We start from the raw sequence: 24,651 nt of genomic DNA, 5'->3' as shown, positions 1-24,651 counted from the left end.
GTAAAATAAAATTTAAGTATGAAAGTACTTTGAAAGAACTTTAAAATGGTACACAAATGTGAAATGTTTTATTGTCTGTTACTCCATTATACATATCATTGTAAGATTTGAATTTCTATATTAAAATCTAAGGGTCATGTGTGAGTATGCAACTCTACATCGTGAAGCTCCCCAGTTCATTACAGTTGACCCTTGGACAGCACAGATTTGAATCATGCAGATCATCTTATACATGGATTTTTTTCAATAAATACAGTACCGTAAATGGATTTCTTCTTCCTTATGATTTTCGTAAGGACATGTTCTTTAGCTAACTTTATCGTAAGACTATAGCACATAATATATATGACATACAAACTATGTGTTAACCGATTATTTATGTTATCGGCAAGGCTTCTAGTCGACAGTAAGCTATTAGTAGCTAAGTTTGGGGGGCCAAAAGTTATGTGTGGATTTTCAGCTGCACTGGGGTTGGCATTCCTAATTCCCACATTGTTCAAAAGTCAACTTAACATTCAACAATGATTTTTAATCAAGTGGAAAGCCAAAAAGTGCTTTGATAAAAGTCCCTCAGATGTAAAACACTTTACCGAAATTCATTAACAAATGACATTCTAAATTAAACTTGAGCTCATAACATTCCTATCCTAGTATAAGAAATTATTCTTATACCATACATATAGCACCTTCCTGTTAGCTATGTGAAACCATCCATTTGGAGATCCTACAGTGGTCTTGTGACCTGCAAACAGGTATTTCAAAGAAGACACATAGAGAAAATAGTTTTTTCCTAGGTCTTTTTTATTTATTTATTTTTTAATGTTTATTTATTTTTGAGACAGAGACATAGCATGAATGGGGGAGGGTCAGAGAGAAAGGGAGACACAGAATCCGAAACAGGCTCCAGGCTCTGAGCGGTCAGCACAGAGCCCGACGTGGGGCTCGAACTCACGGACCGCGAGATCCTGACCTGAGCTGAAGTCGGACGCCCAACCGACTGAGCCACCCAGGCACCCAGGTTTTTTCCTATGTCTTAAGAAACAGCCTCAGACTTTATGAAATGATCAGCCACCTCCACAGATAAGAACAGTCCCTTCATTCGTTACCCCAGCCTGAATCCTCAGCCAATAAAGTACAGCCTCATCATGCTTGATCCTATTTCATTAATGCCTCTCTCTCCGTCTCTCTCTCTCCTCATTTCAGCACTTTATCCTTCCAGAAAATGACTTTTGCTATTTCAACACTTGATACTAATTATATTTTTCATGTTGTGTTAGTTCTACTTCCTCTGGCTTGTCAGTGAGAAACTATTTTAAAACATACTGCGTTATAAACCATGAATATTTTTCTAAGCATCAACTGCCAGTATAGCACAATGAAAACATCACTATAATGGGAAGAGTCTAGTACTCTTTCATTATTAAGAAGGTAAACAACTCAGGAAGTCGAATGCAGTACTGAGGAATATTTAAGTAAAGCTTAATTCCTTCAGTAGGATGTTTAGCAAACTGCAGACAAATTATCTTCTCTATCTTATTTTTAACTTAATGATTTGCAAGGATATTCTCACCTAACTCTTGCCCATACTTTGTCCTCACTGGTGGTTGGGGTGTCCATCTTACTTTTGTTTGTATTTTTAGAGGTGCTTGGACACCTGCCAGATCAGATATTACATGGTGAGATGTGTCATGGAGGCTTCTGGTGCTCTATAAATTATAAATACAAAGGAAATAATAATAATATGTGACCCTTATATCAGAATAACAAAGGCAGTTCTCTTGCTGACACTCTGTTAAAGTGGTAGAAACAAAGTTGGGGTTGCAGAGATGAGAAGTGCCACCTCTTTCTGAGGAGTATGTCTAATCCAAAAGACCTATTGAGGGACTACCTGTTGAGCAATGTTGGCATATTGGTCTGGGAAACTTCACGACTCCCTTGAAGCCAATGCAAATGCAGAAAAATAGCAAAGAAAAATAAGGGAAAACGTGACTATACCTGACAGTTCTCTTGTCAGGAAGTAGAGCCTGAGGCACAGATTTGGATGCAATCTGTAAGTCAGAGAAGGAAGCAGAATGGAAGAGAGAAGCAAGCAAGGACACGGTGTCAAGTGAAGTCTAGCAATGGCCTGATGTGTTAGGGTTAGGCGAGACTCTAGAACAAAACCTGGCAGGATTTTTCAGTAAAGGGCCAGTTAGCCTTTCTTGCAACTACTCAGCTCTGCCATTGTAGCATGAGAGCAGCCACAGACAATAAAACAAATGAGCCTGGCTTTGTTCTAATAAAACTTTATTTACAAAAACAGTCAGTGGGCCAGATTTGGCCCCAGAGACCATAGTTTGATGATTCATTCTCTGAAGTATAAATCACACCACAGAATTGTCTGACCACCCCAGAGGAAGGAGTGTGGCCTTTACTACTCTGTACCCATCGGTCATCAGCTGTGGAGCCAGGGCAGGGGTGCTGCCTCACCCCCCAAGGTGGTTCTCTCAACTAGGATAGTACCCAAACTTCACTCTGAATCAGAATCACATGCAGTTCTTTAGAAAACACATTTCTGGGCCTCACACATTAGAGTGATTCAGCAGTTCTGGATGAGAGTCTGAGAATTTGCATTCTGTAGCAAGTTTCCCAGGGAGGTTAATGCTACTTTTTGGGAACCACTGAGATCACCAAGTTCAGACAGTTCTCCAGACAAGGGACAGTTGTGAGCTGTTTTCAACCAACACTCAAAACAGCTAGAGGCCTGATGCACTGAGAGTAGCACAGTAGGACATCAACAGCATCTGGAACAACACTTTGACAACTTCGCATCAGGAAAGATACAGGCCTTTTAAAATGTACCTCTGATAAGGAAATGTTTATTCATGTCCGTTCTCTTTTTGATGAGGCTGCTCACTCTCAAGCTGCCTTTGCCTAGCCTATTCTGACCCAGTTATTTCTTACTACTAAGTTATATCCGTCTGACTATGTTACTTATTTATGTGTGTTTTCCACCATGTGTTTACTGATGCACTCACTGATATTGGTTGGCATACTGATCTTTGTTAAATTCTAATCTCCTTGAGAGCACAGACCATGTTTTCTCCTAATTTTATAGCTATCAAGGGAAAAGAATTCTATGCACTTCACGGCTGCTTTGAATCAATATTTCCCTAGGGAAAATGAAACTCGTAGCACATAGAAAATAAGAATTTCTTTATTTAATTCGTCTCCAAACTTCTTATTCTTAACCTATATTTCTGTTATCATAAAATATTTTCCCAGGGGTGCCTGGGTAGCTCAGTCAGTTACGTGCCTGACTCTTGATTTCTGCTCAGGTCATGATAATCATGGTCATGAGATTGAGCCCCATGTCAGATTCCACACTGAGCATAGAGCCTGCTTAAGATTTTTTCCCTCCTTGTCCCTCCACCCCTCCCCTACTGGCATGAGCATGCATGCTTACTGGCTCAAAAAATTAAAATTAAAATAAATTAAAATATATTACCAGGCAATTTACATGAAGATTATAAACATTGACTCTCTCACTAAATTTGTCCTTATACGTAATATGGCCCAAGGACTAATGCCTGCCTGTGAGCACTCTAAGTGGCTCATGGTTTCGTTGTTAGAAGACCGAAGCAGAAAAAAAAAAACAAAAAAACTCTTAATTTGTGCCTTATGAAGTCAGTTGTCTGAAACACATGATTTTGAGGGCAAAGAATAGATCACTGTGTGGTGAACTGTGTATCTAAATCTCGATTTTATCTTTCTTGCTATCCTTGAAGACAAAGTCGAGAAATGAGGCTTGCAGTTCTGACTAGTTAACTACTTACCCAGTTTCTAGAGTGAAGTTAAGTCTACCTAAAGGATAATGATTGATGGAGTTATTTCAACCTTAAGTGTTCAAATAATAACACACAAACACAGTAGGCCAAGAAGTAAATACTGAGGCAGGATGCTGGCTCATTTGGCCAGAGCAAAAGATGGGGAGTTGAGGGGCTAAATAAAATGTGGAATATTATATTCTATCAATCAAAGCAATAAAAACTACAGTAGCAGATCCAAACCAAAATGTTTTGAGAAGCACTGAGGGTCAAAAATCAGGCAAATGAACTAAAAACATCAAGTGAGTAAGAGCTAGATCATAAGCCACAGGTGAAGCCAAGATTCAAATAAAAAACCAGTAGAATTAGAACTCAAGAGGTCATAAAGAAAGGAAGGTTAGACATAAGGAGGTCATAAAGAAAGGAAGGTCAAAAATCAGGCAAATGAACTAAAAGCATCAAGTGAGTAAGAGCTAGATCATAAGCCACAGGTGAAGCCAAGATTCAAATAAAAAACCAGTAGAATTAGAACTCAAGAGGTTGTAAAGAAAGGAAGGCTAGACATAAGTGATGACCAAAAGAAAATAAGATAAGTACTTGTGACATGTGCAGCTTTTCTTCAAGTATGAAGGCCTAAATGAAAAGCCAAGCCAAAGGCATTATTTGTAATGCTGAACATCAGCATATATACTTTACAATCCAGCAATACCACTTACAGATGTATAAGCTAGAGAAACTTACCAAGGTGCACCAACAGGTATGATTAAGAGTGTTCAAAGCAAGGTTATTCGTAAAAATAAATAACTAGAAACAACCTGAATGCCTATTTACGGGAAAATGGATAAATGATGCTATATTCACATAACAGAATATTATACATCAGGGGAAATAAATGAACTGCAGCTACATGCAATAATATAAATGAATCTTAAAAATATAATGCTGAGTAAAGAAAGCATATAAATCCTGCTTCCACTTAAGCTGTTGTTCCTGTCCTGATGACAATAACAAAAACCAGATAGTATACAAAATCATAACTTTTCTTGAACCCTTCAGGGAGCTGAGGTCATGAGGCAACCACAAGAACTGAATTTCAGAAAGAGACAAGCCCTTCCAAGGAGAAATAAGACATGGAAATTATTTTACCTTTGCCAGAGCACAAGCAAAACACAGAGCTGCTACAAAAAAAAGGTAAGAAGAAATTAGCTAAAGTATTAACAAATTTCTAAAGGCCACATATGGGCAGCATATAAATTTAGAATAAGTAATTAAAAGAAAGTAATCTGCTTGGATTAAGGCACAAAGCACCATCCATTTCCCTTGACCTGTCTTTTATAAAAAGTAAAAGCCTGGGACACCTGGATGGCTGAGTTGGTTAAGGGTCCAATTCTTGATTTTGACTCAGGTCACAATCTCAATGGTTTGTGAGATCGAGCCCCATGTTGGGTTGACAGCGTGGTGCCTGCTTGGGATTCTCTCTCTCCCTCTGTCTCTGCCCCTCCCAGTTCATGCTCTCCCTCTCTCTCTCTCTCTCTCTCTCTCTCTCAATAAATAAATAAACATTTTAAAAAAGGTAAAAACTTTAAACCACTTGGGGAAGGGCAGCAAACCCTCTGTTCCTTGGGGTCACAAGGGAAGAGATAGAAGCAAAACCCATCCTTCTTTGAAGGAAGAATATAACATTTCCCTTCCTGCCACCAGAAACCTGCTTGGGGAAGAGGAGAAACAAGTTGTCTTCCCAGGAGAGAGAAAGGAAAATCTTTATGTCCAGGGTCCTGCACCAATATATAGCAGAGGTCTGCTACCCTAGGGAAAGGTCAGGAAACCCTTCTGCCTAAAACCTGCCACAGACACAAGACAGAGTGTAGTTGCCACAAGTGGAATTGGCAGGCACACTATACACACCCCATCCTCAAGGTCCAGGCACATAGATCCTGGCTAAAGATGAGACTGGCCCAAGAAAACCAAAATATCCCCCAGTCCCACAGCAAACCTAGCAACAAGTAACAAGCAATAGCAATCTACCCCTAAGGAAGGGAAAAGAGAGTAGAAAGAGAACTTTGTAATATAAGCATACAGGGACTGCTAAAAGGTGAGAGTAGAGATGAGGCACAGGAAATAACCCTCCAGTACTCCAGGCCACACAGTAAGATGAAGGTAATGGCTGTTCACTACTGGAGAAACTCAAAGCCTATGGTGTGCTAATAGTAACTATAGCAGCCATGGCACAGAAACCCAATTGAACTAGTGACTAGATTGACTCAACCCCCAACACTAATAGTCTGAGAAGATCCAAGTCCATTTCCAGGAATAAATGCTATTGACTCCAGTCTCTGCTGTCTACAAATGATGTAGCACATTCAATCAAAAATTATTGGCTGGCTGTGGGTAGAGCATGCGACTACTCTCGATCTTGGGGTTGTGACTTCGAGCCCCACATTGGCTATAGAGATTACTTAAGAAGAAAAAATATATATATATATTAAAAAAATTATGAGACAGACCAAAACAACAACAAAAAAGAACTATTGTCAAGAGATAAAGTAATAAATAGGATCAGAGAAAATTCAGGTGTAAGAACTCCTAGACAACAACTTTGATTAATATGCTAAAAAATCTAACAGAAAGGTTGAGAACATAGATTTAAAAATGAGGGATTGTAGGGGCACCTGGGTAGCTCAGTCAGTTAGGTGTCTGACTAAGGCTCAGGTCATGGTCTCGCAGTTTGTGAGTTTGAGCCCCACGTCAGGCTCTGTGCTGATAGCTGAGATCCTGGAGTCTGCTTTGGATTCTGTGTCTCCCTCTCTCTCTGCCCCCGCCTCCCCACCTTGTGCTCTGTCTCTCACTCAAAAATAAATAAATGTTAGAAATGGGGGATTGTATGTACCAGAGAGATGGAAACTATTAAAAATGTCAAATATAAAAGCTATAAATAAAATTTTGATATCAGAGATAATTCTTTCAACAGACATATCAGGACATGGTATATGGCTGAGGGAAGAACCAGTGAACTTGGAGATAAGTCAAGAGAAATTAGCCAAACTTAAGACAAAGATGAGAGGGAGAGAATCAGAGCAGAATATCTAAGAGCACTGGTAGAATATCAAATAGTCTAACATATATGTAGTTGGAGTTCTGAATGACAATTGCAAACTTCTCTTCAGAAATATTGTGACCTAGAGAATATTGAGACCTATGATAGAATATCATAATTAAAGTGCTGAAAGAAAACAATCTGTCAGCCTAGAATTCTGCACTCAGCAAAGTACCCATCAAAAAGGAAGGTGCCTGGCTGGCTCAGTCAGAAGAGCATGACACTCTTGATCTCAGGGTCATGAGGTCAAGCCCCACATTGGGTTTAGAGATCACTTAAATAAAAACTTTAAAAAAAAGGAAGGCAAAACAAAGACTTTTCCAGAAAACCAAAAGCTAAAATAATGCCAGTAGATTTGGATGGCAGTAATTTTAAACAAAGTTCTTTAGGCAGAAGGAAGATGGTATCGGATGCAAATTTGGATCTGTGTGAAGAAATGTAAAGCATCAGAAATGGTAAAAATTAGAGTAAATATAAAGACTTTTTTCCTTATTTTTAATAACTTTACATATATATTGTTTAAAGCATGAAAAGTAGCAATATACTGAAGGGTTTGCAGCACATGAGAACTAAAATGTATGACAACAATAGTGCAAAGAGTGGGAGGGAAGAAATTGTTACACGGTTCATACACTCAATGTGAAGTAATATAATATTATGTGAAGATACACTATAATGAGTTAAAGACTTATATTTTAAACCTTACAATTATCACCAAACACATTATAAAGGTGATTTAACTAAAAAAAAATGGAAGGGAAGTACAATCCAAAAAATGTTTGATTAATCCAAAAGAAGTCAGGAAAATGAATGGATAAAGAAGATGTGGTTTATATATACAATGGAATACTACTTGACAATGAGAAGGAATGAAATCTGGCCATTCGCAGCAACATGGATGGAACTGGACGGTATTATGCTAAATGAAGTAAGCCAGGCAGAGAAAGACAGATACCATATGTTTTCACTCATGTGGATCTTGAGAACCATAACAGAAGACATTGTGGGAGGGGAAGGGGAAAAAAAAAAGTTACAAAGAGGGAGGGAGGCAAACCATAAGAGACTCTTAAGGACTGAAAACAAACCAAGGGTAGATGGGGTGGGGGAGAGGGGAAAGTCAGTGATGGGCAGGGAGGAGGGCACTTGTTGGGATGAGGACTGGGTGTTGTATGGAAACCAATTTGACAATAATATCAAAAAAAAAAAAAGTGAGGAAAAGCAGAAAAAAAAAAGAACAAAGAACAGATCAGACAAATAGAAAGTAAGATAGTTTATTTAAGTCAAACCATACCAATAATTACATAATGTAAATTGAATGCTGTAAGAATAATGTACAGAAATTTAACTCTAACATGATAGCATTTTTATAAACCTCAAAAATGAGCCAAACTAAATAATACCATTTCTAAGGATATATTTATAAGTATTTATTTATTTATTTTAATTTTTTTAACGTTTATTTATTATTGAGACAGAGAGAGACAGAGCATGAACGGGGGAGGGGCAGAGAGAGAGGGAGACACAGAATCAGAAGCAGGCTCCAGGCTCTGAGCCATCAGCCCAGAGCCTGACGTGGGGCTCAAACTCACGGACCCTGTATAAGTATTTAAAATATAGGGTCAACTGAGTGGCTCAGTCAGTTAAGCATCCAACTCTTGATTTTGGCACAGGTCATGATCCCACAGTTTTGGGATTAGGCCCATAACCGAGCTCTGTGCTGAGCATAGAGTCTGTTTAAGATATTCTCCCTCTCTCTCTCTCTCTCTCTCTCTCTCTCTCTCCCCCTCCCTCCCTCCCTCCCTCCCCCTCCCTCCCTCCCTTCCTACCTCCCTCCTTCTGCCTCTCTCCCCAGCTTATGCTCTCTCTCTCTCTCTAAAAAAATAAAATAAAATAAAATAAAATAAAATAAAATAAAATAAAATAAAATAAAGTAAGAATAACAAAATTCACAGCAGAGATTACTTACAGAAAGAGACCAAGAACACAGAATTTGAAGGAATAACAGCAGCTTCAGTGTTACGATAAAATTCTGGTTCTTAAATTGGGTGTTGAGTATAGATTACATTATTATGCTTTGATACTCATATGCTTTCTTATATTTTGTAATGTGTATTAAATAAAATATTTTCAAACAGAAGATTGCATAAACAACTAAATATAGGAAGGGACCTCAAAGTAAGGTAGACTGATTTTCAAAAAGTAAAAAAAGAAAGTGTTTTTAAAACTATACTAAAGTGACAGGTCCCATAAGAATTTAGTTCAACAAAAAAATTTTTGAACATATATTCTGTCTGCAGGATGCTGAGCTATGCAGTGGATATAAAATTATGAGTAAGACAGCATTCCAATTTGGACCGCTTACAGCATAGTGAACAGTTTGTTGTCAAATCTCTATCTGAATATAATACGTGGTTTGAACATACCTTAAAATGCCCCAGTGGTGGGAGCACAAAGAGGGAGTCAGTGAAGATACAGATGAGATAAATTGGCCATGAGTTGATAATTTTTGAAACTCTGTAATAGGTATGAGGTGTTAATCTATTTTTCCACATCTATATATTTTTGAAATTTTTCCTAAAAAATGGTTTTATTTTGTTTGTTTTACAAAACTATCTGGTTCCATACTTCTAAAAATAAGATGAGGAATTGGTGAACTTTTTGATCAACAAAGAAAAAACGAGGTGACAGTTTCATGATTCCAAAGTTCTTGACAGGCTAGAACAATAGGCTAAATAAAAAAAGAAGAAACGTAATAGAGATGCAAGAAAAAGAAACAAAAGACATACTCATTGGAAAGGAAGACATAAAACTGTCTCTACTTGCAAATTACATGATTATCTATGTAAAAAATCTCAAAGAAGCTTCAAAAAAGCTATTAATTAGAGAGTAGCAAAGTTGAAGAATACAGTGTTAACATAAAATGTAATCATTTCTGCATACTAGCAGTGAATAATCAGAAATTTAAATGTTTTGAATTACCATTTTCAATAACACCCCAAAAATGAAATATTTATGTACAAATCTTGCAAAATAAGTGCAAGATCTATTTGCTGAAAACTGCAAAAGATTGTTGAAAGAAATCAGAGAAGATCTAAATAAATGGAGAGATACACCAGTTCACAGATTGAAAGATTTGAAATTGTTAATAAGCCAATCCTCCACAATCTGATCTGTAGATTCAAACATAATCCTAGTCAAAATCCCGTAATTTTTTTTTTTTTAGAAATTGACAAACTCATTCTAAAACTTTTATAGATAGGCAAATAAACTAGAATACTCAAAAACAGTTTTGAGAAAAGAGAACAAAGTTGGAAGTTTCATGTTACCCGAATTCCAAACTTACTATAAGAGTATATCTTTAGGTTCCGGTACCAATTCCAATGTGGGTGTCGAGGGTCCCCACACATACAGCTAGCAGTGTTCTAACACCAGCTGAGTAGCCTACAATTTAACCCAACTCTGACCCTCTCTACCCAGAGATAGCATCAGACCCCACAGATTGAGAGGTCAGTCCTACAAGACTGCCCCACACATGCACTTCAGACACCAGTCACAAGCCCAGATTGCTACCTATACTTCTGACTAACTGGCTATAAATAAGAGTCTCAAGACCCCCTCTTAAGGTTTGATTAATTTACTGGAATGGTTTACAGAATTCAAAGAAACATTTTTCTTACTAGAAATATCAGAGAGACATTTTACTTATGTCTTACTTTACTAGATCATTAGATCAGATGCATAGGGCAAGGTGTGGGGAAAGGGTATGGAGCTGGAGGTGTGACACTATCCCAGCTCCACGTGTTCACCAACTCAGAACATCTCCAAGTCCAGTCCTTTGGGCTTTTTTGAAGGTTTCATTACATAGGCATGATTGATTGAATAATTGACCATTGGCAACTAATTGAACTTCCAGCCTCTCCCCTCCCTGGAGGTGTCTGGGGCGGGACTGAAAATTCTAACTCTCTAAATGATATGATTGGTTTCTGTGGTGACCAGCCTTCATCCTCAGGTGACCTAGGGGCATTCCACAAGCCACCTCATTAACTAACAAAAGACACCTTTATCATTCCCAACACTTAGGAAATTCCAAGGATTTGGGAAGCTGTGAGCCAAGAACTATGGAGGAAAACAAAACATGCATAAGAAATATGTTTTAGTCCTCTAAATGACCAAATATATGTTTTTATAAATCAAAATATCACACTATCAAAGTCAAGAGAGTCTGATGAGAGAGTACGGACATAGTATAAATAAATGGAACAGAAGAGTCCAGAAATAGAAGCACACACATAGTATCAATTTTTTATGAAGGTGTAAAGACAATTCAGTGGAGAAGGGAAAGTCATTTCAACAAATGGTGCTCACGAGACAATTGGATAATAATGGGGAAAAATTGGATAAAAATGTGTTATGTTTTAAATGAACCTCAATCCATACTTCTCACTCTACATAAAAATTAACTCAAAATGGATCATGACCTAAATGTCAAACCTAAAACTATAAAATTTCTACAGGAACACATAAAGGAAAAGCTTTGCATTCTTGAAGTTAAACATGAATTTCTTAGATATAACACCCCAAGCACAGCTCATAAAAGAAAACATTTGAAAAATTGGAACTTCATCAAAATTAAGAACATTTACTCTTCAAAAGAAAATATCAGGAGAATGAAAAGATAAGCCACAGAAAGGGAGAAACTGTTTATAAATCACATTTCTAATAAAGAGCATATCCAAATTATGTAAAGAACTTTTAAAATCCAATAATAAATGGAGGAGATATTTGAACAGACACTTCATCAAAGAAGAGATAAAGATTTCAAATAAATACATGAAAAGATGCTCAATATCAGTAGTCACTAGAGACAAAATAAAAACCATAGTAAGATACAACTATATACCTATTAGAATCAAATTAAATTTTTAAAAAAATCTGAAAATACCAAGTGCTGACATGGATGTAGATAGACTAACAGGAACTCTCATACATTGCAGAGAGGAATGCAAAAGAGTTCAGCCACTTTCTGGAAACATTTTGGCAATTCCTTGCAAATTCAACATACACTTAACAAGTAACATAGAAATCCCACTACAGGATATTTCTCCAAGTGAATGAAAACCTATGTTCAAACAAAAAGAAGGGCAAAAATGGTTATAACAGCTTTATCTGTAGTTGCCAAAATCTAGAAATAGCACAAGTGTCTCTCTACTGGGGAATGGATACACTTGATTATAGTATATCTGTGTGATGGGATAATAGCAATGAAAAGGAACAAACACTGGGTACATTCAACAAGCTGTAACTGAGTGTCCAATGCATTATACTGAATGAGAGAAGCCATAGTCAAAAGCCTTTATACTAAATGATTTCACTGAAATGACATTCTTGCAAAGGCAAAACTATAGGGGCAGAAAACAGCAGTGGTTGCCAGAGGTGGGAGTGGGAGGCTGGTTGGCTACATAACTGTGGTGGGGAATGTTTTGGAGCAATTAAAGTTTACTTTATCTAGATTGTGGTAGTGGTTACATGGCTACATAAATTTGTCAAAACGTGCAGAACTGTACCATAAAAACAGCAACCTTTACTATAATGAAATTATGCCTAATTTTTTTTCTGTAAAAAAATCCCCCTCCCAAAATATAGTAGGGATAACTATAAAATATTTAGATTCACAAAATTCATAAATACAAACATGAAGAAGATATGATTTAATGTACATCCATGTAGAAAAGCACAAGAAATAATTGTAAAATCTATATGGATAAACACCTGGCATGGTTGACCAAGAGTCAGTTAACTCTTAAGAGATACACAGATTTCAAAATAAGGCAGGGACAAGTACCCTATTATTCTGTACTACTGAGACTCATCTGAGGCATTAATTCAAATCTAGGCCCAGGTGGTAGGAGGGATATGAACCAAATACCACTATCTACAGTAGAATGGCCTTTTTCCAGCCAGTGTGAATTCACCATCACTGTGTTCAAGTAGAGAACACTGAAATCAATTTCCAAGTGACTTAATAAGCCAGAACTTTAGGAATTGTTTGCTCCCTCCTCCCCAAAAAGTATCAATAAAGCACCTACTGTGGGCCAAGGACTGTATAGTCATGGTAATACGACAGTAAACAGATAGATGTGTTTCCATCTTAGCAAAGACCTAGTTAAAGTTATGAAACTAAGTACTCTTTTCTCCAAACTGCAAAACCTATAGCTAGGAAAGTAGAAATGCAGAGAGCAATGCTTCCTATTTTATTTTAATTATGTCCAGGAAATTCTCAGGTGTTTTTGGTGGGAGGTGTAGGAGAACCACTAGGGATAGTGCCAGATACTACTCAGGATTAGTAATTTCAGAGCTGTTACCACTCCTAAGCTCAGAGACAAGGAAAGACAGGATCACCAGGGAGTCCTGCAGAAGACCATCTTAAGAGCAGCAGTGACTTGTGTTGGAGAGGGATAATGAGCTCAAAGAGACTCCTCAGACAGACCTGGGGGAATAAACACCCTGAGCCCACCCTTCTGCCTGCTTCCCATCTCTAACTAGGAATCTCATTGGCCAAACCAACTCAAAGGCCCAGGGAATGGGGAGCAGATGATATTATCTATCTTAGAAAATGGTAAATGGCAGAGAGTTAAGGTAGAGAGCAAAGAAAAGGTAGCCAGCACACCAACTATGATGCTTTTCATTTCTCTTGGTTAACACTGCATGAGCTCTTTCCATCAAAAGACTTGATGCATCTCAGCTCTGGGAAGTTTTATTCTATTTCTTTTATACCTTCCTCCCTTTCTTACTTTTCCCTTTGCTTTCTGAATGCTTTATTTTCTCATTCTGCAGCACTTCACTTGTTGTTATCTTCACCAAACTGTAAACGTCTTGAGGGCAGAATCCACAAATTACTTACCTTTCTGTCTCCTACAGTACCCAGCACAATAGCTTGAACATGAATGATACTGGGAAAATGAGTTCTAAATTGAATTAAGTCTAAGCAATTTTCAGTTTCAGTGTTGGTTGCTGTACAATATTTTATCATGAGACTTTAGAAGAGAAAGGCTTGCAACAGCATTTACTTTTCTCTCTTCTGCAGTTTTGCTTTGATATCTGCACTGATACAGGGAAAAAAAAAACAAACGGAGTTTTGTTAGATTTTTAATTAGGATTAGGAATGAATGTATATTCCCTTTATTCACTTAAAATGTACAATACATTAAAACATCTAGCTCTTTAATGAGAAAGTAGTAAACAAACAGTAATGACTAACAAGTTATTGAATTTACACCTAATTTTCAATATACTGGAATTTTTTTAAAAGACACTGCTGAGATTCTGTGTTACAATTTTAGGTTATCATGGTGCAATCCATGGGTAGAACCCTTCATCATCATTTTGTTGATGTTGTTTACAATTTTGAGTTTTTCAATGCCAAGATATATTTAGTCGAGTTATTTCTATCAGAGGAAAATGGAACATGGAAATTCCCATACTGCTTGGAGTCAGAAAGACCAACTCCAACCCAAGCTGTGCATTCTAACTCTACCAACCACCAGCTGATTGAATATAGGCACAATATTACCCACAAAGTTTACATTCCTTACCCACAAAATAATACTTTAGATTATTATGACAATTAATTGAGATAATTTTGAAAATACCTTACTAACAGTCACCATGCCAGGAAGACCTATCCTCACATATTTTACAGACTAATGGAGAAGATAGCCAATTAAAAAAGGAATTAAACTAAAATCTATAGAACATGCTAGATTGGGGAAATCTATGGATGTATGGGAGCAGAAAGTAAGAGAATATTATTTCAATGGAGATAGAATGTATAATAATGAATATAACAAGTAGCCTAGGTCAGGAAAAGTATATTGGAGGCAGATGGAATCTAATGTGTCTGGCACTTGGTGGGTGCTCAAAAAATGGTAGTAAATATTATTCAAACACTTGATTCACTACTGGGTGCCAATGCAACCAGTAGATTGGCTAAATGATACTCAGAAGCAATGAAGGAGCCCCTGTCCTCCAACTGGGCATTCAAAGCCATTCTGTGGGGGGTTGTTCTTCCCCTTCCCATTAGATGAAATCTAGGCAGTCTCCATAACTTGTTCATTCCCTCTTAAATGATATGTACATACATACATACGTACATACTACATGCACTGGTTACTATAATCTCAAAAAATAGTCTTATTTCAGTAATTAATATGTCTGTTTCACTATAATAAAGTCATCCAAAGTCAAAACTTCTCTCTTCCTCATTCAGAAGGATGGGTGTTGGTTCACAACCTAGGGAGTTCCAGGGTAAAATTGGAAACCAAGCAACCCCTGTGTACTTTGGGCAAGGAAACACCAAAGAAAACTGTAGGCCACTCCAGACTGGTAGGTGGCAGGGTTGGCAATTGGGAGAACTTACTTAAGAGACTTGTCCTGGGTGGCTGCAAGATGAGTAGATGTTCACACCCACCAGCCAGAATCTGAAAAGTTTATATAAAGACCTCAGTGGGGTTCAGTCAGGTATACCATCCAGAGGGTCTCAATAGCACAAGTCCTCTCAAGTCCTTCAAAATGGCTCCAGTGGAATGGTGGGTGGAGCATACATGCCAGGGACATGGGAGGGAGGAGGAGCCTCCAGTTGCCAGGGCCACTCGAGGGTCTGGCAGTCATGTCCTCTTAATAAGCGACAATGAGGGGAGCACTTTTTACACCCCCCCCCCCCCGCCTTCTACCAACCCTGGGCTGCACATGCTTTTCCAAGTTAGAAGCCAAGGAAGAGAAAAGAGGTAGGGAGTAGGAAAGGTGTTACTTTCTGACATTACTAATCTACTTTTGGTTTGCTCTGGACTTGTTGCAAGTCTAAAATTAAGTCTCTTTGGGGTTGGCAGACATTTAGACTGGATTCCTTGCAGACAGTGTCATTGCTGGGATCTTTCACTTCAGTTCTCACAACTGAGGCAACGCTTCATCTGCTTGTTCCCATAAAATCCCCCATCTGCATGATCTATGCCACGCAGACTCTCCCTTTTGAGGACACATCACTCTTCCTTCTTCAAGTCATTTCAGAACATCTCTGGGTGGATTTTGTCTCATATTGTCCCACATCTGCTCATCAAGCAGTCATCACGCATCCTTTTGCCAAAGGATCCTTTTGACAAACAGAGTTCAGGCTTCCCTAACACAGCTGCCTCTCCTCTGCTGTGAACGCAACTAACCAGCTACAACCTCATAACTGTGGGCCTCTCTACGCTTGGCCCAGGGCCTACAGAAGACTCAGGTCAGTTAGTCTGCATGGTTTCCTCAAAGCAATTCTCACTCAACGTGGGGTGAGTGTGTACAGAGTGGGGGTGTCCCAGCCTCGGTGCTGCCATAGCCTTTCTACCTACATTCTCTAATTGCTACCTTATTATTCTTCTTCTAAAGGTGGGTGTTGATTCAAGGGCTATATAGCTGGAGTTGGAAAACTCTTTTGTGGATCTTGAATAGGTGGCCTGGTACTTCACTCCATTATAGAAATAGAACGCAGCTGTTTGCCTCTGCCAATTTGGGGCCTCAGCCAAAACCAAGGCAGGAATTCTCCTTTGTAAAAGTCCTGCAAACCATAGTAGGGACTCAGTTAAATGATTGTCCAGCAGCAGTTTGTGTGGGCAAAATCCTCAGAGCAAGATAAGCAGATACTATGAAATAAAGTGACAAGAAGATAAAAATCTAACAAGCACAGAAAATAAGTATTTCAACAAACCCTACTGGGGAAGACTTGAGATAATAACGGGATGATAAACCTGACCCTAGTAAATAAAATAATAATAGTTACTAGTTATTAAGTGTTTAGTCCTTTCCAAGCATGGTGAAAAATACTTTATAAACAGGATCTCTCTTAGTGCTCAAGCAACCCTATATATTAAGTATTATTGTCTTTACAATTCATGTAAGCAAATCAAGGCTGAGTAACCTTTCCAAGGACAAACATCTATGATATTATGTGTAGTTTGTTGTTGACAAGTATGTATTTAAGCTTATGTATTGGATGCCCTCCTGAGGTTCCCATAAAGAATATTTTAAGATATTTTTAGAGGGAAGATTGCATTTGTGAGACCCAAATGGCACTTACAATCCAGGTTCTGGAGCTCAGAGAGCACAGGTCAGGTTAGAGGCACAGTAACCAGAGAGTAACTAAATCAGGTCTATCCATATTTGAGGTGTCCCATTGCAAAAGGACTTTTATTTTTAGAAAAGAAACTGAAAGTTATCTTTACAACTTATTCAGAGGCCTCATAACTCAGATCATCTAAGATATAACTTCAATATAAGCTAAATCACTTATAACCAGGTTTTTCCCCATTTATAACACTATTTAACCCCTAGCCTCTTTCATGGTTTAAGCAAAAGCCATTTTTAATAAGTAGGGGGAAAAAATCACATACAGGAAACTTATAAGCTTCTAATAATTTTATGCCAATAACTAGCTAGTCCTTGAAGAATTTCATAACGTGGTGTTTCCAATGATTCCTTGTGACTTGTCAGAAACCCTGAATTTTCCTTCTTTCCTCCCTCTAGTACTTTCCAACTCTCTTTTGATTTTCATGTATCATGCTGCCTATCAGATATATTCTTTAATTTGCTCTCTGAGATTTCAAATTTGCTTTTTATGTTAGTTACCAGAAAATATGCGGAGAGATTCACCTCATCTTACCACACTTTGAAATACTGAATATGTATAAACAAATTAAAAACAAAAACAGAAACAAAACCCGACATCCTGAAGCCTAGTCCTCCAAGGCCAAGCACCTGCCAGTCCCTCCAGTGAATGCATCCTCTTTGAAGAAGGAAGAGCTCCATCCACCTAATGGTTCAAGTCATTCCATCCACACCAAAGGACACCTCAGATATCTCCACCTACCTCTATCATCACAGAAAACACCCCGGTTCAAACCACCAGCGTCTTCCCAATCCTCAAAGTGATCCCTTCACTTGTGTCCCTGCCCCGTCCAACCCTTTCTGCAAATAACAGCCACACAAGGGCTATTAAAAATATAAATGGCATTCCATGCACCCCTATTTGGAACCTTCAAAGGCTTCTCATTACAATCAGAATAAAATCTAATCTTCTTAAAATTGCCTATAAAATCGTACATGGACCTGCCTCTGCTAGTCCCTCCAATCATATGCTGACCATTCCACCCAGCTTTTATCCCAATTTTCAGTGTTTTCTGTGTAATGTTTCTCTCTCCCACTAGACTATGTGTTGCATGAAAGGGGCCCATGATGGTTTTATGTACCACTGATCATTTGACTGTCCCAAAATACCACATGTAGGTTCTCCATAACTTTTTGTTAAATAAATAAATAAACTTAAGTAAAAATTGCTATAATCAGTAGGAAGTATTCTATTACATGCAGCCAGTAAAATGGAAATTACAAACACAATAGAGAAATGTTTACAATGATATTATGTGGGGAAAGCAGAATAGGAAACATTATGTAAAATACAGTTGCACATACCATTTACAGTATAACTAACCTAATATTTACAACATGTATATGTTGTAGATATGTATCATATTTATAAAACAATTGAGCCCATTAGAACATAGAGTACACTTGCATAGTTTTTAAACTAATCCTGCTTTTAAAGAGAGGGAGATCTATTTAAACAATTATAAGAAGGGTCTGCATTCTGAGGTGGAAACTAGAGTTTATCTTTAGAGCAGATGATTCCTTTTTGGAAGGAAATATTTTGGTGGCCCTTTTGGTTACACTCAATGAGGCAAAAGTCCTCTGAAATAAGAAGGTGTGTGGAATGTAACTGCTCTGCATAATAATGAGTTTGCCTTTGATGTAGGTAGAGGTGTATCTCTGTGGATTGCCTTTCCTTTTTGAAAAACCTCCTGAGCCTACGCTCCCCTCCTCCCCTGTGGGTAGCAGTGAGTGGAGGGGGGCAGTCTTTCGAAGATGCTGGAACATGAAACTGTGTAGAAACACGCCTAGGAAATAGTATGCTAAGGCGGCTCATGACAGCTTCTAAGACCCAGCTGTTTAATTTTCAGGGATTTTGTGAGATCATTGTAAAGTGCAGACATTATTAAAAACTCCTTATAAAAGCTTACAATTAAAAAAATTTTACTAACAATGAAGGTAACAAATATTCAAAACCCACCACTTCCTGTTTTATTATATTATACTTATGCTCTTCAAGTTACTTACACCTCTTGTATCAGGAGGGTGGAAATATTGTACAATGTTTGTTTTCGTTGTTTCACTTTTGCTATATTCCTTTATGCAAACCAAAATATCAACCAACATTTATGTCAGGACCACACGTTTTGTCAGTCACAACCATATGTTTTCTAAGGGCACAAAAGTTCTGCAAAAAACAGTGAAATCAGGGACACTTAGGTGTCTCAGCTGGTTGAGCATTCGACTCTTGATTTCAGCTCAGGTCATGATCCCAGGGTCGTGGGATCGAGCCCTGAGTTGGGCTCTGCACTGAGCATGGAGCCTGCTTGGGATTGTCTCCCTCTGCCCCCTCCCCCACTCACACACTCTGTCTCTAAAAATAAAATAAAATAAATAATAAATCAGTGACATCCTTATGTAAGAATCAATTGCTATTTGGAATTTACTATAAAAACAATTATATATTTCACTATAATGGTAAATTGTATTACACATCCTTTATATCAGTAAATTTAATGATAAACTTGATATATGAGTTTTTATATATACACATCCTTTTTTTTTTCCTGGAGAGCCAGTTGTTGAACCAGCTGGGTTGAAGCCACTTCTGTCACAGAATGGAATATGTGAAAGACTAAGCCTTCTTTGGGATACATAGAAACTTTTTAGAAGGGGACCATAACAACACACTGCCCTCCCGACAACAGGGGTGAGAACTCCAACTATTGATATTTGGGGATTAAAGGTGAAATTAAGTCCTGAAGCCTGAGACTATCTGGTTCACTTGTATTACCTATACATAACACGTATGTGCATATAGACAGGGACTAGGCTGTGATTGGAATCATGGCCTATAGCATGGTGGGCTGGTGAGTGATTCTGTCTTATTTGAAAGTTTGTTTAATTATCTTGAAAATATATGAAACACAGTCACATGATTTTCAGAGAATCATTTGTCTCAAAGATTTAAGAGATATGCAAATTAAGATTTGAAGTCTAGCTTCCCACTTATAACTAATATGGGTTAAATAGTTGGCCACACTGATCCTGTGGCCCATCTCCAAGGAGTAAAATCACAGCCTGGCTCACCAGGTAATTATGGGGAATAAGCAATGCAGTAGCTTCGTACCATAACTTCTTAAAAGAATGACATATGGAGCAAAGAACACTCTACATTATAGAAATAACTAGAGGTAAAGCTAAAGTGTACTTAAATCTATTATGTTTCCTTGTGCTCAGTTGACATTCTTTATCAAACCTGATGCTTTGAAATATCTATGATCTGTCTCTGGACAATCCTTCACTAATTCTCCCAAGTGTCATCTCTGCCATTAACTTTGAAAGTAAGAAATGTATTCTAATGAGAGTGTTAATTATAGAAAGTGCCTTATGTCCTAACGTGGCAACCTTATAAATCAAATGCTTTGTACTCTATGGCAACAAAGCTACAAATTTGCTCATTTCACAAGGCCAAAATTAACAAGCCAAATCTCCAGAAGTGACACCAGGGGATGTGGGTCCTATCACTGCTCTGAGAAATCCGGAAGAGCTCTCCTAGCGTAATGACACTTGATTTCTCATATACAATTTTTACAGAAAATAAATTTGTGGCAATGTTTTAAAATAATTGCATTTTCTAGATGAAGATAGTGTCAAATTGACATTCCTATAGGTAAAGGAAGGTTACAACTCACCAGGGAAACTGTTATTTCTTTTAATAAGTGGCCTTTTGCCCTCTCATTATTTTTGTTACCTCTAACTGGTGTCAAAATGAGATCAGTAGCACATCCTTACCTCATAGGACTCTTGTAACTATTAAGTGGTATATGGAGTGCTTAGTATAGGCACACAATACATACTATAGAGATGTTGCTATATTATTATTATTATTATCATTATTACTATTAGGAAGAGGAGGAGGAGGAGGAGTATACATGTTGGCTATGAAAATTTGATGTCAGCTCTATACTGCCTGATGTTTTCCCAAAGTACATTTTTACTATCCATCTCATAACTTTATGGCAGGCCATCTTCCTTAGCTGTGTTCTCTTGTCTGACTTCTTTCTTTTTTTTTTTTTTTAATTTTTTTAATGTTTATTATTTATTTTAGAGAGAGAGAGAGAGACAGAGACAGAGTGAGGGTGGGGGAGGGGTAGACAGAGAGGGAGACACAGAATCTGAAGCAGGATCCAGGCTCTGAGCTGTCACCACAGAGCCCGACATGGGGCTCAAACCCATGAACTATGAGATCATGACCTGAGCTGAAATCAGATGCTTAACTGACTGAACCACCCAGGTGCCCTGACTTCTTTCTTGTTGCTTCATCTAGACTTCTCCAGGATTCACTGGGCACCTCATAGAAATTAGAAATAGATATTGAGGGGCCCCTGGGTGGCTCAGTCAGTTGAGCAGCTGACTCTTGATTTTGACTCAGGTCATCATCCCAGGGTCATGGGATCAAGCCCCTCATGGGGCTCTGTGCTGAGCATGGTGCCTGCTTGGGATTTCCTCACTCTCTGTCTCTCTCTCCCTCTCTCTTCTTTCCACCCTCCCCACCCTTCCTTGTGCTCTCTATTTCTAAATTAAAAAAAAGAGAGAGAGCGTTTGAGTTCACTAGTGGTATCCAGGTAGCAGATCTTCCAGGATTTTGTGCAGTTAGATTTTTCTAAAGCTCTATAGTATGCACCTGATTGTTTCTCAGGTTCTTGTGTAATGGCCACCTAGAGAATGTTATTTTTGATAATTTTCTTTCCCTTATTTTGTTTCTTTATTCATTCTTCTTAACTCTAAATATATATTACTATTTTTACTTGGTGTAATTTTAGAACAAATGGCAAATTGTTTTAGAATTGTGGAATGAAATGAGAAGAACCTGACACATTGAGATGTCAAGACTCTCACTGTGGCATTGCAAAGCTTCCATTGTGAATCTCTCCCAGCTCTCCACCACTTTATGTCATTTATACTCAAGTAATGGCCACATCTGCATTGTTGCTATTTTTATCTGTCTACTCTTCCCACTTGCAAAGGGTCAAGTGGCATAAGCTGTTGAACTATCCCATCACTCTGGATGCTGTCATGGTCTGAGGGTGGACATGTGACCCAAACAGAGCTGATCTGTGTTCTCTGAAGATTGAAACTGATGCTAAGGGAGATTGTCTTCTTATCTATGGGATCACTAGCAGTGAGAATAGTTCAGGTCTAGAGTCCTCTTCCTCCATGCAAAGAAAGCCTTGCCAGGGAATTCAGTAACTTTTAATTAAATGAAGAAATTATCATTTGTTGTATTGGTAGGATATGCCAGGCACTGTGCCTGGTACTTCAGTCTTATTCAATCTTTGCAGCAATCTTTTGAAATGAATAATATCTTTTCACTGGTAGATGAGATATTCTGGATTCAGAGAAGTTGCTTGCCCCACACCGAATTATGCTTAACTGTCCATCACATCACATGATGATAAACAATCTCCATGAAAGTGAAAATTACCCAGTGGCTGGAGCAGCCTTCTTTCCCCCAGCAAAGAAGATGGGTGTTCCTGCGGTGAGAGCAGCACTGGGAAGAGACCAAGTCTAGCCCTGTTGCTGCCTGGAAGAGATGGAGTACTGCCTTGAAATGTGCCCACTCCACAGCTGTGACGAGAGCTGCCACAGTCTAATTGCTAGGCTGTGTCACCAGATATGCTAGTAGGGGGAAGAGAGCCTGAATGTTGCATACAAGGATTTAAAGCAAATCCAGGCCAGCGCATAACCCCTGTATTCTTCAGTCCTCTAGAGCTACCAACACCATGGTCAAGACAGTCCTGTGGATAAAAAAAGCAGTGACGTGAGGAACCTGACAGATGCTGTGAATGAGTTACAATATGCTATGGGTTTCCCATGAAGTTGAAAACTGCCTCCTATTCTGATTTCTGTAATGTCATTCTCTTGGTTTGGGTTTTCCTGAGATAAAATGAGTGAATTCTCTTTTAATGAATTCTTCAAAATATAAAAATAAAACATCTTCCCCTCTAAACATGTACACGTGCTATGTGTGTGTATACACTACCCCCCTACATACACATACCTCTGTTTCTCCTTTGTTCCTCTTTCATTGCTTGGTAATTGAAATTCTTCCAGACATTGCTTTGTCTAAGATTCTACTTGTTGTGCTTCCTTGCCTGACTTGGAGCATTGCTGAAGGCACAACTGGAGTAAACCAGTGGAAAACTTTGCCTGTCCCTTTCCTCAGCTCCATGCAAGCCCTGACCATAGAGCATGGCAGTGGTTTACGCTAGATAGTTCTTCCAAAGGGAAGGGTCATTCCTTTTCCCCTGCTCAGAATTCTCCTTTCAAAAGCGCTTTCCGCTGGGAGTTTCTCTAAACATCTCTCACCTACTTCAATTTTGTCCCATTTCAAGAGGACTCATTCTAAAGGTCTCTTCCTTGCCTCTCATTTTCTTCATCTGCTGCCTCACCGTACTGAAGCCTTCTTTCTATTGCCATTCAAGTTTCAGTGAGGAATATGCAAACAAAATGTATCCTCACTTGCAATGCTGTTAGCAGGCTGCCCATGGTGGCTCTGGAAGAATGCTGCCCCTGAACTAATCTTTCCTAGAAAATCCTTACCTTACAGCATTCATCATAGGCCAGCTGCTGTGCTAAGTACAGCAGGCCAACTAGGGTGAACCTCAAATGATCCTATCTGATAGTTATCATTTGCAGATTAAGGACCCATGGTTATAAAAGAGAAGCATCTTAATCAAGGTCACAGAACAAATGACTTTGTTTGGATCCTAACCTCAGTCTGTCTGATTCCAAAGCCCACATTGGGGTGTGTGTGTGTGTGTGTGTGTGTTTGTGTTTCTTTTATCTCTTTGTTAACCTGGGCATCTTGTGACTTCCCAAGGGAAATACTGGAAATTTGATATCGGAAGGCCTGAGTTAAAATCTCTGGTTTGTACTGTGGACTTGGATTTCATTCACCCTTTCTGAGTCACCATTAACCTCCTATACCACCTACAGTTCTCTGAGTCTGCCATGTCCTCTTTGTCTTTGCTCCTTCTCCCTGGAATGCCCTCCCACACATTCCATGCTTAGCTAAGGACTACTGCCCTTCAGCCTTCCGCCCTGATTTCCTCTAGGCTAGATTATCTCCACCTCAAAGAAGCTCTGTATGCCTCTATGCTCACCTCTGTCAGGTGCTCCATCAAAATGCACTGTAAGCCTCTCCTCCCTTGCATCATGTCCACATTTATTTGGTACCAGCATCTTATCAGTAAACCATGTTTTGATGTAGATCAAATGTGTTCTACCAATATATGTACATATATATGTATTGTATTTATATATATATGTATTTATAAATCATTTGCAGTATTATCTTTCTGACGTTTGATGCATATTGTAAATTCATACAGAAAATACAAACTTTAATATGAGAAAAATTTTAATGATGTGTTCAATATTTTGGTAATTATGTCTTCAGACTACCAATTTGCTAATAGTTTAGGGCACAATTTATACTTGGGGCAAAGTTCATCATTAAGAGAGTGGAAATAAATCAGTATTTCAAATAGTCATCTTGGTATTGTATTTTTA

The 24,651-nt window shown here is 38.4% G+C and overlaps 1 long non-coding RNA gene across 4 annotated transcripts in view; it reads left to right on the top strand.

Moving 5' to 3' along the window:
* Positions 1–4,274: 4,274 nt before the first annotated feature.
* LOC122231151 overlaps positions 4,275–24,651 on the top strand; it is a 33,184-nt gene continuing 12,807 nt past the window's right edge. For 3 of the 4 annotated variants that reach the window (XR_006208320.1, XR_006208319.1, XR_006208322.1), the window contains exons 1-2: positions 4,275–4,563; positions 4,863–4,997. This is a non-coding gene — a long non-coding RNA (uncharacterized LOC122231151). Of the gene's footprint in view, positions 4,564–4,862; positions 4,998–17,552; positions 18,215–24,651 lie in introns of those variants that run through there. The other variant, XR_006208321.1, reaches the window with a different exon arrangement.

The sequence above is a fragment of the Panthera tigris genome, chromosome D1 (assembly GCF_018350195.1).
Source record: "Panthera tigris isolate Pti1 chromosome D1, P.tigris_Pti1_mat1.1, whole genome shotgun sequence".
Classification (NCBI taxonomy): Eukaryota; Metazoa; Chordata; class Mammalia; order Carnivora; family Felidae; genus Panthera; species Panthera tigris.
Note: the sequence above shows the minus strand (reverse complement) of the source record. Positions and strands in the feature narration are given on the sequence as shown.